Source organism: Pteropus alecto, unplaced genomic scaffold, assembly GCF_000325575.1.
Source record: "Pteropus alecto unplaced genomic scaffold, ASM32557v1 scaffold66, whole genome shotgun sequence".
NCBI classification, from domain to species: domain Eukaryota; kingdom Metazoa; phylum Chordata; class Mammalia; order Chiroptera; family Pteropodidae; genus Pteropus; species Pteropus alecto.
The window spans coordinates 1,716,052-1,731,998 of record NW_006438869.1 but is presented as its reverse complement, the minus strand read 5'-3'; the positions used below and the strand labels follow the sequence as shown (position 1 = coordinate 1,731,998).

Genomic DNA, 15,947 nt, shown 5'->3' with positions numbered 1-15,947 from the left:
GTTTCCTCCCTCGCAAACAGCTGAGACGGGCCAACCTTTGCGAGAAGAATTTTATCCAAAACCATGAAGCACAGGTTCCTATTAATTAAAAAGCAAAAGCCAGCACGGAAGCCCAGGAAAGCGAATTTAGCTCCGGTTTCTGATTGGACGGTGATCTAATTCCCGTTCGGGTTCCAGCCACTCGCGCCTCAGGGACCCGCTCCCTTGTCTGCCCTTTTCTGATTGGCCCAGTGTTCCCAAGGCCACGCCCAGTCATTCCAGGTGAACCCAACCCAGAAGAGGGCACGCCCGAGCAGTGAGGGGCCCACCTGTTCCAGGAGACGTAGGAAAATCTGGGGGACTTGAGTGTCCAAAGAATGGCACCTTTGCTTTTTCCCTGGGCGCGGAGCTTGGCGAAAAGGGGTAAAGCTTCCAAGGCTTGTGATGGACGTGTCGTACGTGATTTTAACATGGAAATGTGCATTTTAGAATTAAAGCGATGCCGTTGTAACCCACTCTGTCGGCTTTCAAACTGTAGTGCTGAGCAAAGACTGGGGAATACTGCGATTTCTTCTCCTCGGTGATGAATCTTGGGGGAAAAAGTAGTTTTATATTTGGGGGAGGGTGTTGGAAAGAAGTAAAAAGAAGGGAAGACTAAAGTTTACGGAAGTCCTTTAAAGGAGCCATTTATAGTTGTCCATACCAAATTTTAAAAATGATGCTAGAAACCCTTCATTGTCCACACCCCGCCAGATAGTCTTAGAACCACACGTTTTGGGATTTACTTTGTGAGTCTACATTGTTTATCTTCTCGTCCATTTCGGAGACACTGGCAGTACCTAGCCTTGCGGAATCGCTCTCACTGGTGGTGCTTTAAGGACCCAAGCTATCTGCCAATGCCAAGGCCTCTTCCTGGCTGGCCAAGGCCCCCAGCATTCTGACGAACACGGCTTCGCAGCTGTCCTCCTTGGTGGCCTTACCCTGGAAGCGTCCTCAGCTAAGGATCAGACATGCATCAGCAGAGGAAGGTTCACAGAGAAAATAACATGGAAAAATGTGGCCACGACAAGTGTTTCTACCTTGGACAACCCACAGATCCCACTAGTAGGTTTTGATGGCTTCTCTAGATGTTTCTCTCATGATGATGAGCACACAGAATAGAAATACCTGCCGGGGGACCATGAAAGGTGACTCTAGGAATGACCATCATTCTTCAGGACTACCATCACGACAAACATACCTCCTTGGCATGTGTGGAACTAGGAGTCAGAAAGCTTTAGTTCCGTCTCAGCTCTGCGACTTCGAGCTTCGTGATTTCACCTGCCTAAGCCTCATTTTCTTCAACTGTAAAATGGGGTGACAGTATCGAGGTCTTGGCTTATCGAGATAAAAATGTATGAAAAGAGCTCAGCATATGCTTGTGTCTGGTAAATATGCAAAGGGTCACTAAGCTTTTCCAAGCTGAACATCAAAATGGTAAGTTTAGACAAGACAATGAAGAAAAGTTCATTGAAACTATGGGAATTGATAGGTAAACCAAATAGACACCCACCGAAATTAAGAGGAAAGACAACCCAAAGAGCTGCCTGAGAGTTGACTAACATGCATCGCTGTCATTTGATCCTCTAATAATGTGATTCACTAAGAAGACTCCTGTGCCCACATCAAGAGTGAGCGGTTTCGCATCTGTACCACGGGAGCTTTGGTACACTGGGAACAGACGATCTGAGTAAATCTGTTTATCGCCTGTGTTGTAAGAAGAGGTTACCACACACCAGGCACTGTCCTAAAGCGTTCACCAGATATAGCTCATTTTAATTCTCACGAATCCCTGGGAAGTGCAGTCATGAGCCCCATTTCACAGCTGAGGAAACCAAGGCACCGACAGGTAAGCAGCTGCTGAGCATCACCCAGACTGTCAGAGGTGGAGTTCGGGTTCATGGTCACAGCAGAGGCTCCAGAGCACATTTAGGCAGTGTCTGAGCAATTTTAAGGAACAGGTTAGTAAATATAATCACCGGAAACAAGGACTGTAGAATTAACATAACTAGCTCGACAGAAACCAAGGCACCGACAGGTAAGCAGCTGCTGAGCGTCACCCAGACTGTCTGAGGTGGAGTTTGGGTTCATGGTCACAGCCAAGGCTCCGGAGCACATTTAGGCAGTGTCTGAGCAATTTTAAAATCCCCCTTAAGGAACGGGTTAGTAAATATAATCACCGGAAACAAGGACTATAGAATTAACATAACTAGCTCGACGAGAAACGTAACAAAATGAGAGACAATCCAATTATTTAGACGTTTAAAAGCGACATGCAAAGAGTTTAGGAGAAGAGGAATTTTACTCTTCAGACTCACAATCGATGGCCAAAGTTTAGCATCTAGTTATGAAACAAAAGACAGTCTATCTCCTGAGGACTTTATTATAATTTAAAGATTGTCATACTTTTGTTAAGGCACAAAGCTTGATGACTGGATGAAGCTATGGTGGCATGGTTCCGTTTACAAAATTTACTAACTTTGAAACGTGATGTCATTTGGAGAAAGTAAAGAAAGGGGACGTTGTAAGGCTGTGGCCACCACGATTATTCTTTGGCAGCTAATTTGGTGTGTCGGGTGATATTTTAACATTAGGACGATGGTGTTTTCCTTTTGTCTCAATTATCAACTATGAATTTTGAGGTGAAAATATCTAAAAATGTAGTCCCTCAGAAATTTGTTAGATGATGGTAAGTGGCCTAAATTTCTGCATCCTGTGATAAAACTCAAACTCATGCATCTTTTGTTCCTTTCTTCTATCGACCCCTCTCTTCCCATTCACATCCTCTACGATCGCGGTTCTCAAACTCTTTGATCTCCCAGCCTCCCCCAACACGCCAAAAAATTGTAAGAGAACCCAAAGAGTTTTGTCTCTGTGAGTTACGTCTGTTAATATTTACCATGTCAGCTATTGAAATTGATAAATGTTTAAATATTTAATGTATTCATCAAATGTCCATTAATAATAAATTTATTAAATTTAATAATTCATTGAATTTATCTTAAAGTCATAATAATAAACCCATTACGTATTGATCTAAATATTTCGATTAAAATAACGTATTTTTCCAAGTACAGCATTCTTTTATAATTTTGCAGATCTCTCTGGTGTCTGGCTTAATAGAAGACAGCTGTAGTGTTCTATCTGCTTCTTTGTTCAGTCTGTTCAGTCTATAATATATTTTGCTTGAAGTCTCTGAAGAAAATCTGGCCTTACACAAATATATAGTTGGAAAAGGGACAAGTATTTTTATAGCTTTCAAGATAATCATGGATCGTCTTTGATACCATACCAAAACACTACAAGTCATAGTTTGTTAAAGTTTAGTTGAAATAAGGAATTTAAAAATATAGCAGTGAACTTTTTGTACTGTTACTTAAAGTCCATTGTCTGTCTCGAATGAATCTCGAATGCTTTCAGAGTGGATCTTTTACTCATGAGTGATGTTGGCATATATTGCACTGAGTTATGCAGATATTCTAAATATTGATGTATTTTATTATACGATTGATTTTTATAGTCACTTTTTTAAAGTCCCATGTCTTAGTGTTCCCAACAGCCTCATAAGAAAGTCTTTAAGTGCTGGGAAAATTTTAAATTCAAAGTTGCTGATCCAAGTTTTCCCATATGCTAATGTTTTCATGAAAGTTCGAACTTTATCGTTGGCAATGAATACTGTTAGTGATTCCTCTTGTGGTCAGAAGCTCACTCTGTCCATTGCTGCCCATGAGAAATTAAGTGCCTGCAAATACCTGAGACTGAATAACCATAGTGTGTGTAGCGATCTTTCCTACAAAATTAGTGTCCCATGAAAAGAACGGCTAGTCCATTTCACAACTCAACACACAGCAAATGCTTTTCTGGAAGAGAACCATCATAAAGCAGAAGTACTTTCTGAGAATGTTCCATTTTATCGCCCAGAATACTAAAAAGATGTACAATCAAGGGTCAAGATTTAGTAAAATTAATTATCTTTACTGCCACATAAAAGAAGTTCTTAATTAGAACTGGATTTGGGGTGGGGGGTGCGCGGGGAGGATTGTTCTTTTTTTACTGTGAGTGAAGAATCAAAGTTTGATGTCACTGTCTCTGATTCCTGCTATGGCACCCACAACTTTACAGGTTCACTGCAAATGTCAACAAAGTGGAAAGGGCAACTTACATGTTAATATTATTATGAAAACACTCTTAACCACATAATGTCCTGAAAGGACTCTAGGGATTCCTGGACCAGACTTTGAGAACTCCTGCTCTAGATTAGCCCCAGTCGGGGTTGGTTCGATGATTGCTTCGGATACAAGGAAAGTTTGATAGAACATCTCACACCTCTGCCCTAGAATATGCACCATTAAAAAAAAAAAAAAAAAAAAAAAGCACACGTTTCTTTGAGTAGTGTTTACCTTTGGTTAATGCTTAAAGAAAGGGAGTTATATTCTGTGTTCAGCACTTTACATAATTCTTTGAAATAGGGAGGAACGTTTGGGCCGTTGATTGCTTTTTCATTTGGTTGCATACCACTTATTAAGAATAAATATAAACTTTGGAATGTTTTCAGAATTTAATTTTTATTATTTATGCACAGCGTGATGCTACGATTTTAATTTCTTTTAGCAATAGTAATATTATGTTTGCATTATAAAAGTAAAAACTGTACAGGCTAGCATGTTAGATTTGTTTATGAGTCATTTTAAATAATACATTTGATAAATTTCTTAAAAATAATGTCCCCTTTAGGACTTTTCTGTGAGTGTGGTCTGGTCTAAAAAGAAACGAATTATTTTATTCAAGTTTCTATTTCCATGGAGACCTTAAGGAATATCTTAAGTGGAAACTCATAGTATTGTGCACTGGAATTGTGTGAGGGCCACCTACCTGACCTTGTCCCAGCCTGGAATGGTGTCAGGAGAAGCCCTCCAGAGGCTGAAGGTAGAGGAGCTATGAACTTGGGTTTCAGAATCACAAACATTTTGGTTTTCTGTTCTATTTATTATCTGGGTAACAGTGGCCTTTGTTTCCACAGCTGTAAAATGCGGTCATGTTTGTATGAACCCCGAACTCTAAATGACTCTGTGGCTGCTGTGAGCATCAGTGACTGTAAATGTGTAAAGGGTTTTAGCCTGCCGACCAGTACTTACTGTATTGGTTTTCTAGGACTGCCAAAGCAAAGTACCACAAATTGAGTGGCTTAAGCAATAGGTATTTACTGTCTCACAGTTCTGGAGGCTGGAAATCTGAGGTCAGGGTGATGTCAAGGTCACGGTCCTTCTGAAGGCACTGAGAGAGGATCTGTGCCAGGCCTCTCCTGTAGCTTCTGGTAGTTCCTTGGCTTGCGGCAGCGTAACTGCAGACTTCACGTGGCATTCTGCCTATGTGCATCTCTGTGCCCAAATTTCCCCTTATTAGGAGGACGCTGGCCACTCATATTGAGTTAAGGGGCTCACCCTACTCCAGGGTGACCTCATCTTAATTAATTATATCTACAGTGGCCCTTTTTCCAAATAAGGACACATTCTGAAGTCATGGGGGTTAGGACCTCACATAGGAATCTTGGAAGGACACAACTCAACCCATAACATTTAGTAAACTCTCAATAAATGGAAAGTTTTGTTGTTGTCATTTTGTTGTTATATTGCAATACTGATAACTCAGAAGATGGTAGAGAAGCAGGAACTAAAGGCCATTCTCAGATTTCTAGTTTTGATATCTGGGTAAATACATAGGGTGCCATGAAAGGAGGAACAGGGTCGGGCGGGGGGGCGCGGGAGGAGGAGAAGTTTTTTTTAATTTAGGGAAACTTTGACTATCCAGTTGGTATATCAAGTGAAAATTATAAATAGGAGTCTACAGCCATGCCACCCTGAACAAACCCGATCCTGTCTGATCTCGGAAGCTAAGCAGGATCGGGCCTGGTTAGTACTTGGATGGGAGACCACCTAGGAAGACCAGGCACTGTAGGCATAAAAAATTTTTAAAATATAAAAAATATAAGGGATTGTAAGCTGACAAGGTTCTTGCAATCTGTGAGCTCAACCAAGGGCTGCCTCGCCTAAAAAAAAAAAAAAATTATAAATACAAACCTGAAAAGATATGTGGAGTGAAGATACCGTTTTGCCAGTAATCAGAAAATAACAGCCATGTCTGTGTATTACATACATATGCTCTCATTCATTCATATGACTTGGGAGTTGACAAGTCATAAAACTAGAGATATGTCTGGAGAAAAGTGAAGAGAGTCGTTTGACAAGAGGCACAAGACATACATCTGGAGAGAGAGACTGGTGCCAGGTAGAGGAGAACCGGACTTATTTTCTTCAAGTTAATTTTTTTTCCTAAAAGCAATGAGAAACCATTGAGGACTTTGAGCAGGAAACTGGCTGAATCTCAGGAAGACTAATCTGGAAACGATTGTGTAATGGATTGGAAGTGGTGGGAATTGGTGCAGTAAACTCAAAAGATATTAGATTCACCCACAGGAAATGGGTGAAATTTGGGACCAGTGACTAGGAGAAAACCCGTGGAGGAAGTCGTGATGGTGTTTGGAGACCGAACATAAATAGTAAGAGGGCAATCAAAATTTACTTCAGAATTCCCAGCCTCGGATAATGGGGAAATGCGGTATTACTGAAAAATATAAATCAAAGGAAATTCCGAGGGGAAACGGGTTTGTGTGAACGGGGCTGTCGGGATGACACGGCTCGCCTCCAGCTGAGAGCACGTGCTGGGCGGCAAAGTCCCGCACAGAGGTGGGCCTGGGTCGGGGCAGTGACATCGCGATGTCGGGAAAGCAGTGACACCAGCCAGTAATCACGCCATTCCCTGAAGATGGTCGATGCACGCTCAGTTCATCGTAGCTGCTCTGCATGTGTCCAGTTTCTCTCTTCACAGCACTGGAACTTCAGCTTTCAAGACTAAAGCGGGCAAAAAGTCAATTCCCTCGGACTCTGCTAATGTCAACAGCTTAGTGAAACTTCTCAAAACCAGCTGCCATCACATGTCCCTTATTAGAGTCCCAGTACATCCTGCTTTAAGATATCAAGGTCAAAAAACAAGGAAGGTCACTTTCTGTTAAATCGGAAGGGTCTTTTGAAAGACAGATTTTGATTCATCTCTTTGACTGTAAAGCAGGGATCTGAGCATGAGACTCAGACCAGTGCAGAAGGTCAACTTTAGAGTTCGTGTAGAAGGACCGAGAACGGATAAAACAGTGTCGTCAATGAAACATATCTTTTTATGTAATCATTTTACGGTGTTTTAAAAGCCCGCCCTGAAGGTCAGTTACAGTTGCGTTCAAAATCTTTTGTTCCTCTGACACCATGTCATACGGGTGTTTATTCGTAAGTAGAGAATCTATAATGCTCCATATAAAAGTGACAGTCGTGTAAAGAATAAAGGATATGGTGGAAGTAGCAATAGTGAAAGACGAGCAGTCATTTTTATCGTCAAAACGGAAGGGGCCGAATCCACGGTCGTTGACCATGAGCAGCAAGCCCGTGGAAATGCGAGGGACACACCCACGCGTGTTCAGGGCGGCCTCTTGTGCCATGAGCATCCTGTTGGATACCTCGTAGCTAGCTCGAAGCAGTGAAAAGTCCACCTCGTTTTCATAGAGCTTAAAATCTAGTTTAAGAGGAGACACGATGAAAACTTAAATTACATAATGAAACTTATGTAGGTGAATACGGGGTGAAAATTGCTTAAACTTCACATCGTAACACCGTGTGAAGACAGAGATAGACTCTAGGAGTGTGCATAGACATCCCTGGAACATTTTAGGGTTCACAGCTCCCTTTCTTCAGGAAAACGAGTTTCTCTGCACTCTCGCCATGTGATTTCCAGAGGTGACGGATCATAGCGTCCCACCTTCTGGGGACCGTGGCTGCTCCAGGATTCAGTGCCTCCCCCAGGCAGATCCCGTAAGAGCCCTTCCCTGGAACTTTGGGACTTGGGACCAGGAGGGGTGAGCCGCAGTTATCTCTGGGGGCGAGGAACCGATGCCAGGAGCGGCCGCAGAGATGGGGGCGCAGCATCTGTGGAGAGGTGGTGATGGGGGTGAGCAAGCGGGCCCCCGAGGCTGCTGTGGTCCTGCTCCTCCGGAGGTCAGGGCAGCCCCAGGACACACCCCCCTGGCCTGGGCACCACCGCTGTGGTCTGCGCGCTGGTGGGTTCTTGTGCGTCATCGTCACCCTTATGCGGAGCAGCGACACAGAGGGACCCCCCGCCAGGAATGGGGTCTGCAGGAAAATGAACCGTGACGCAGCGCATGGGTTTGAGCGTAAGGAGAGGCTCTCGTGAGCAGAGCGTGGATCACTTTCCCGGTGCTCAACTGGTGTTCCTTTGGCCAAAGCCATTGTGATGAGAGAAGATGCTACATTCAGTCAAGTTAGAACGTGCAGAATGTTTCCCTCGGGCGACTCGGCGGTTGCTTTTTCACTGGGAAAAGCGTCAGAGCCTGAGGTCAGGATAAGGGCGCCTGCGAGCACCTGAGTGAAAAATTCAAAGACGGTCCATTTTGTTCTTATCATGGACATTCGATGAGTCCCTGCCTCGTGTCAGGCACCGTGTTAGGTCTCTGAGTACTGAGAAGAAATAATAGAGGTTCTGTGCTTGCAGCGCTCAGGGCCACATAACTGAACGATAGCATGGCGATCCGATGAGCCTTTGCTGTGGGTGCACGGACAGTGGCCTGGGGACATGGCCAGGAAGGAGGGCAGGCTGCAGGAGGCTTACAGGTGAGGGGGACATCAGAGCTGAGACAGGCAGGATGTTTGTAGGCAGGGGAGGGGACCAGTGAGGACAAAGGTGTGGGGTCGCTTTCAGGGCTGATGATTTGGAGGGTGGAAAAAGCCTAGAGTATATAAAAGATAAAAAGAATTCAATTCAAGCTGTCTTTGCAACTATTTTATGACTTATTTATATTCTAATTCTGAATGTAAAAGTATGCTATTACTATCAGTATATGCAACATCTTAGCGAACATAATTTTTGGAGAAAATACAGTATGACATAATTATTCAAATTGTATCTTCCGTTAACTGCTAATTTTAATGGACTACGGAGTATATGCTCTCTCATTTTATTATGAATTTAACATAGAATCATAAAATTCTTTGAAAGAAAATTTTCCATCATCTTTTCTCTTTGTTATTTTACCAAATAAGACGGCGAGGCACAAGGTAGGAGGGAGGATTCAAGTTCCGAGGAAGACTAGTCTAGACTAGTGGTTTTTAAATGGCAGGTTGCAACCTATTAGTAAGGGTTGTGAAATCAATTTTATAAAACATATTGAGTAGTGAGGCAGAGCCAGGGAGAGAGGAGAAAGGGAGGGAGGGAGATCGAATGTGGCAGGATGGAAGGTGTCAGATTGCATTACATGTGGTAAGAATGCAATTTCATGACTTTGTTGTTCATTTGCATAGCCAAGAAATAGCCGATGAATATAGACATACACACGTATATGGACACATGCGCATGTGCTCTCGTTGCCCAATAAGATGTGCTTCTAACCATAAGTTTTAAGAAGAAAAAGGGGGAGAGGGGCGGGGAATGATGTGGGAGCTTTGACCAGAGTCCCAGCAGAAGCGAGGTCAGCCATCCACTCAGCTGCTTGGGAAACGCCAGGATTCGCAGGGGTCCAGGCCGATGCTCGGGCCCAGGTGAACCCTGACCTTCCGGCCGGCCTCTCCCTACCTCCCAGGCCCGTGCTCACTCCCCACTGGAAGCCTCCGTCACGCTGCTTGCTTGGCTGCCTTGTCCCCTTTCCGACTCTCTGATCATGCATCCTTGAGAGCTGGGAGTGGTGATCTCTCTTCTAGCTCTGTCCTAAGTTTGTACCCCTAAAAGCAGAGCCTGAGACAAGAACTTGGGTTCAGGTTGTGTATTTAGGAGGCGATCCCAGACATCAGTGAAAGCGAAGCAGGGAAGGTGGGAAAAATAACCTTAGGGTCCATCATCCTATCATCAAGGTCCCCGCCACAGGCGCGGAGTGAGGGGGTGATCGGCCAGTTCCCCTCGGACCGTGGGCGGCCGCCTCCAGCGTCCAGCGGTTCTGGGTCTCCTGCGGGCATTGTCGCCAAGTGGGCCAGCGTGGTTGTGGCGAAGGTCGTAGTCAGAACGCTACAAGGGCAGGGCAGGTGCTTAAGTGTCCATCTGAGCTCACAGGAAGAAGTCCCCGCAGTGGTGGCCGAAAGGAGAGGTGGCACGAGGCACTAAAGAGCTTCTGCCGTCCCCTGCGGCATCATTAACATCTGCCACACAAGCGGGACTGGGTGTTTTCCACATAGTGAAGAAACAAAGGCACGAGTGAAATCTGGGGATCCTGAGGCGAAACACGGTCCTCCTGGTACTGTCCCCCGCTGCCACCACCACGGGTTTGAGTTTGAAAATTTCTTGGCACATTCTGCTTTTCACGGACTGCTTCATCTGATATTCTCTCAAGTGTCCATATTTTGCAGTGTAAAAAACTGTATTTACAAGTGAACATTCTGTGTTTTCTACACAGAAGAAAACATTCTGTCTCATTCGAATTATTTATTTTTCTTCGAAGAATGCGGAACGTAAAAGTCTCTTTACATCCCCGGCTTCTCATAACTGATCACTCCAGGAATCCAGTGACAAAGGCTGATGCCAGGGAGGATGAATCACCAAGCGCCATACGCCCGTACGAGACAGGCTCGTGTTCAGACGGGCACACGTGCATGGAGCTTGTCTGCCTGGAAATAAGGATTCAGACCCGAGGCTTTTCATAAACATAGAGGAGATTTAGTGCCTTAGAATCTGCCTCTGCTTTTGATGAGGTTTCACCATTTTTTTTTTTTTTTCTTCCCTGGGTAGAATTTAGAAGTGACAAAATTCTAATTATAGACTTTTCGGATGTATGAGCAAATACATGTCGCGTGTAGTTTTGTGGAGCTCACATTCTCCGGCATCGTTGGGTCACTAACCGCCCACGTATACAGAAAAGCAGGGGTGTTTTCCTCATCCCAATTAACCTCCGGGTCTGCTGGGACTCGACAAGCCGGGGTCATGCGCCGCTGTCTGCTGTGGATGTACAAATAAGTGCCTTTGCCCTCCGATTGGAAACCTAATTATCAGAATAAGAATTTGCTCTCGGAGGTGCCAGGGCCTCTTCCTGCACAGGGAGGTGACGCTATGGCCGCCTGAAACCGGGCGTTATGTTCTACAGCGTAAGGGCCGTCCCCGCCTTGCAAATGCCCTTGCAAAGAAAAGGGAACTTTCAACATAAAATCCTCACTCTTTTCCTTTTTATTAAAGTTATGGGGGTGATGTTGGTTAATAATATTATATAAATTCCAAGTGTACAGTTCTGCACCACGTCGTCTGTCTATTGCCTTGTGCGCTCAGCGGCCCAAATCTAGTCTTCCTCTGTCACCATGTATTCGACCCCCTTCAACCTCCCCCTACCCCTCCCCCTCCCCCTCTGGTGACCATCCTGTTCTCTGTGTCTATGTTTTCCATTTGTTTGTTCGTTGCTTTCTGTTTTATATCCCACGCGTGTGTGGAATTGTATGGTTCTCGTCCTTTTCCATCTGAGTTATTTCGCTTAGCCTGATACTCTTGAAGTCGCGATGGCTTCAAGCCCAGTCATGATCTCGTTCCTGCTTCTCTTTTCAGCCTCCTTTATTATGGGTGTCCTCCAACCCCAAGGCTGAGCTCCAGCCACAGACGACAGATATCCGTTCCCCCAATAAACCTCTCTCTCCTATTCGGGAGCTTTGAGGTGTGCTGCTCTCCATGTGAAATGCCTTTCCTCATTGGCCGGTCGGTCTTCATGGCATTTCGGGCTATGCTCAAATGCCACCTCTTCCAGGAAGCCGTCCTTGGTTCCCCTTATAACACATTCTGTGTTACACCACTTCTGTCTCAGCCAGGCAGCACCCTGTTTTACGGCAGGGCCTGAGTCTCGTTTAGTGGTGTCCCCAGAACTTAGCACAGGGCCAGGCAAGTAGTAGGGGCTGAAATGGAAGTGGACATACTTGCTTTGCTGGAGTTTCCACATACAGCAGCAGTGGAAGTTACAATATCCTGGGCACCTCCAAAGAACTCTTATATCCTACACCATAGAAGTTGCTGCGGGGTTTTTTTTTTTAACATAAACTTATTTATTTATTTTATTAGTTTCAAGTGCACAGTACATTGGTTAGACATTTATATAGTTTATAAAACGATCCCCCTAATTACTCCTTCTCTCCTCTGGTTTTCCATCTAGTCAATATAATAATGCGGACTGCGTTCCCTCTGCCGTGCTCCCCATTTCCGTGACCATCTATCAACTACTAATTTGTACTTCATTAACCCTTCACCCCTTTCTCCCAGCCCCCCAAGTCCCCCTACCCTCTGGCCATCACCACATTGTCCTCTGTATCTGTGAATCTTTGTTTTTGATTAGTTTGTTCTTTTTGTTCCTTAGATGCCGCATGTAAGTGAAATCATATGGTATTTATCTTTCTCTGTCTGACTTATTTCACTCAGCATAATAACCTCTAGGTCCATCCATACCATTGCAAATCATAGGATTTCATTTTTTTTTAATGGTTGAGTAATATTCCATTGTATATATGAACCATAACTTCTTTATCCAATTGTCTGTTGATGGGCACTTCAGTTGCTTCCATATCTTGGCTCGATGTATATATAGATATATTTTTTATAGTACAATCATATATAATCAACCTGAAATATAATAATTAAGATCCAAATTGCCCTATCTGCTATTTCATATTCCTTTTAAAAAGCAAGTTCTTAACCCTCAGTCTCTTCCTGGGTTCTTTCATTTCTATAATGAGCGTGCATCGCTACCTGTCTGGTACCTTAAATACTAGGCTATCCCTATGACTTTGCCCAGTGCTTATGGCAAGCAGAACTAGATATGTCAAAAGATCTGTGTACAGCCAAGCCTACTGTGTAGGTTCATTGTACAGTTAATAAGTACCCAGCGTCCAGCAGCCTATAATAATTAACACATGTCTACTCACACAACACAGCAAAGGAAAACTGATTTACATCACAAGGATTTTAGTTAGAATTTTATTAACATAATGGACATAGCGTTAAATTTAATTAGCAATTGTTTTTCCCAAGTCATCTTTACAGAAATTACTTGGAGGTACACTAGAAAACACTGTGTGAGCCATTTCTGTGAAAAAAGAACATGAATATAGATGATTTTTAGTATGCCACCGTCACTTAGTGTTTGCGTTTCTTTCGAAATCACGATCTCATAGGACTTTAAATATATGGCAGGCGGTTCCCATGCCACATCAGCTTAAAATATTGCTATAATATTTCACGCAAAAAGAGAAATAACCTGCAGCCATGACTCTGCCTACAGTATCATAACAGCTTAGACTGCACTGAATTATTTAAGTGTCATATCTGAATAATGTCTGACATGGTTCAGAAACTAGTACAGCATATTTTTCTCTAATTCATAATAAAAAAAACACACATTGTAAATTATAATACACATCAGAATATAAATTATTTTTTTGTTACAAAATAAAAATAAAAAATGACAGCCCAGGAGAATGGGTAATTTGCATTTATTGTATCGATTGAGTGATGTGGAGTTTTTATTCTGATATAATACTTCCATGTAGTTTGCAGATCTGGTCCAGTGATTCAAATTATAATTGAGGAGAATCAACTCATCTTTTTATGCTAGAAAATGGGGCATATTTACTTTCTTGAAAACTGACACTCACTTTAAATGCAGCTCTCAGAATCATCTAAGTCCTTCCCTCAGCTCTTTTGAATGTTAATACAATTCACTAAACCATCCTCTACGGTGCCGTGGAGGCTGTATATGGACTACTCTTTGTGCACCACATAATTGAGGAGAATCAACTCATCTTTTTATGCTAGAAAATGGGGCATATTTACTTTCTTGAAAACTGACACTCACTTTAAATGCAGCTCTCAGAATCATCTAAGTCCTTCCCTCAGCTCTTTTGAATGTTAATACAATTCACTAAACCATCCTCTACGGTGCCGTGGAGGCTGTATATGGACTACTCTTTGTGCACACTGAAAATTAAGCATAGCACCACGTTGCATGGCTACGAGGATGTCACTCATATATCTGTGTGTCCGTAAACTGTTTTGTGTGTTTTAAACGTTTACATCATCAGCATCTCTACTAGTCAGACCTTCCCGAAGAAATAGAACCAACAGGATGTACAGATAAAAAGAGGGAGAGACTTCTTTCGAGAATGGGCCCATGCGATTGTAAGTGTTGGCACATCTAAAAGCTGCAGTGTTGGCCAGAGGCTGGGGACCCAAGGAAGAGTTTGGTGTGAGCCCGAAGGCCATCTGCTGGCAAAACTCCCTTCAGGCCTTCGGCTGAGTGGAGGAGGCCCACCCACATTCTGGAGAGGAATCTGCTTTACTCAGAATCTACTCGTTTAAATAGTAATGTCATCTAAAAAACACACCTCCACAGAAACCTCTAGAATAATGTTCAGCCAAGTATCCGAGTATCGAGGCCTAGACAAGCTGACGCATGGAATTAACCTTTGCATCATACTACATAGATCTACATGTGGATATAGACACAGAGCCACCTGAAATTTGCTCTCATTTTGGCTCAGCGCTGGTTGAGATTTATCCGCGTGGACGTGTGTGTGCGAATTTCATGCATTTTTTCTGCTTTGTCAGATTCCATCACACACACCGCAGGGTACATAACGTGTTCTCTGACTGACAGATACTTAGATGGTTTCCACACTCTTCCTGGTGGACATTTAGCACGTAATGACCATCCTCATGCCTGTGTCCATGGACAAATGTGGGGCATTAAACTTGCCAGGCCAGAGGGCTGTGTGTCCTCACCTTTAAGTCACCTTTCACTCGCTGTCTCAGACGATTGCACCGACTTACGCTCCCACGATCAGTTGACGACAGGTCCCGTTTCACCCCTGATGTGCCACCTCCTGGTATTGTCACCTTTTTAAGCCTTTGCCGGTGTGATGGGTCCGTTGCTTCAGTCTGCATTGATCCAGTTGTCCTCGAAGTTTAGCGTGTGTCCAGATCTGTCGTTTGTCTGTGAATCGCCTGTTCGTATCCTTTCCCGTTTTACTATTGCATTACAAGTGAGGGGCTGGAACCGGGTCTCCTGGATGCAGAAGCCACGTCTACAAGCCGTGCGATCTTGCACAAATTAAACCTTTATTATCTGTAGATTCTTTTTGTCTTTAAAAAGAGACTAATGCAATTAGCTACCTTGTTAGAGTTGTTTTAAGTTCTTAAGAAGCTAATACACGTACAATAGTATAATTGGGTTGGTTCAGTAAATGAAAACCATTGTTAATATGCATAGGAGACATTTATATATTCTTGATGTTATCTAGATTCTAATATATTCTCCCCATCTGTGACACGTCTGTTAATGTTTTGCTTTTAAATTTTAATGGATTTAAATTTTGTTCTTTGTAGGTCCTGTTCTGGAAACTATTCCCTATGCTAAGTTCATAGTATCATTCTCCTTTATTTTCTTATTAAGATATTTAAGATTTAAGGCTTCAGATTTGTTCTCTTAGTGTATCTTGAACTAGTGGTTGTGTACAGTGTGAAGTAGGAATCTAATTTTATGTTTTCATATGAATGTCAGTCGCTGGACAAGCCCTTATATTTTTAGCCCCTTTGGCCCTCTGGTTTGTAAAAGCACCTGCCTTTATAACGCGGCGTCACCATCAGCCTGCATTCACCTGTGCTCTTATACAAGTGTACATGTGGCGAGTATTCTTAACGGCTTGTACCATCAAATTGTCTTTAACGTATATGTGCAGGTCCCCTGACCCCCCACTCGTAGAAACATACCCTGGCTTTTAATTCTCAGCTACCTTCTTTATTCCTGTGGGGAGCAGGAAAGACCCAGGGCTTATAGGAACTATAGGACTCAGGAGGAGGGGAGG

General features: G+C 43.4%; 1 protein-coding gene and 1 pseudogene across 2 annotated transcripts in view; both read left to right on the top strand.

Annotated features, from left to right (window-relative positions):
- The window catches only part of CTNND2 (catenin delta 2), a 651,480-nt gene that overhangs the window by 370,299 nt on the left and 265,234 nt on the right, over positions 1-15,947 (top strand). The gene's annotated exons all lie outside the window — the stretch shown is intronic.
- On the top strand, positions 5,858-5,976 carry LOC112483002 (annotated as a pseudogene).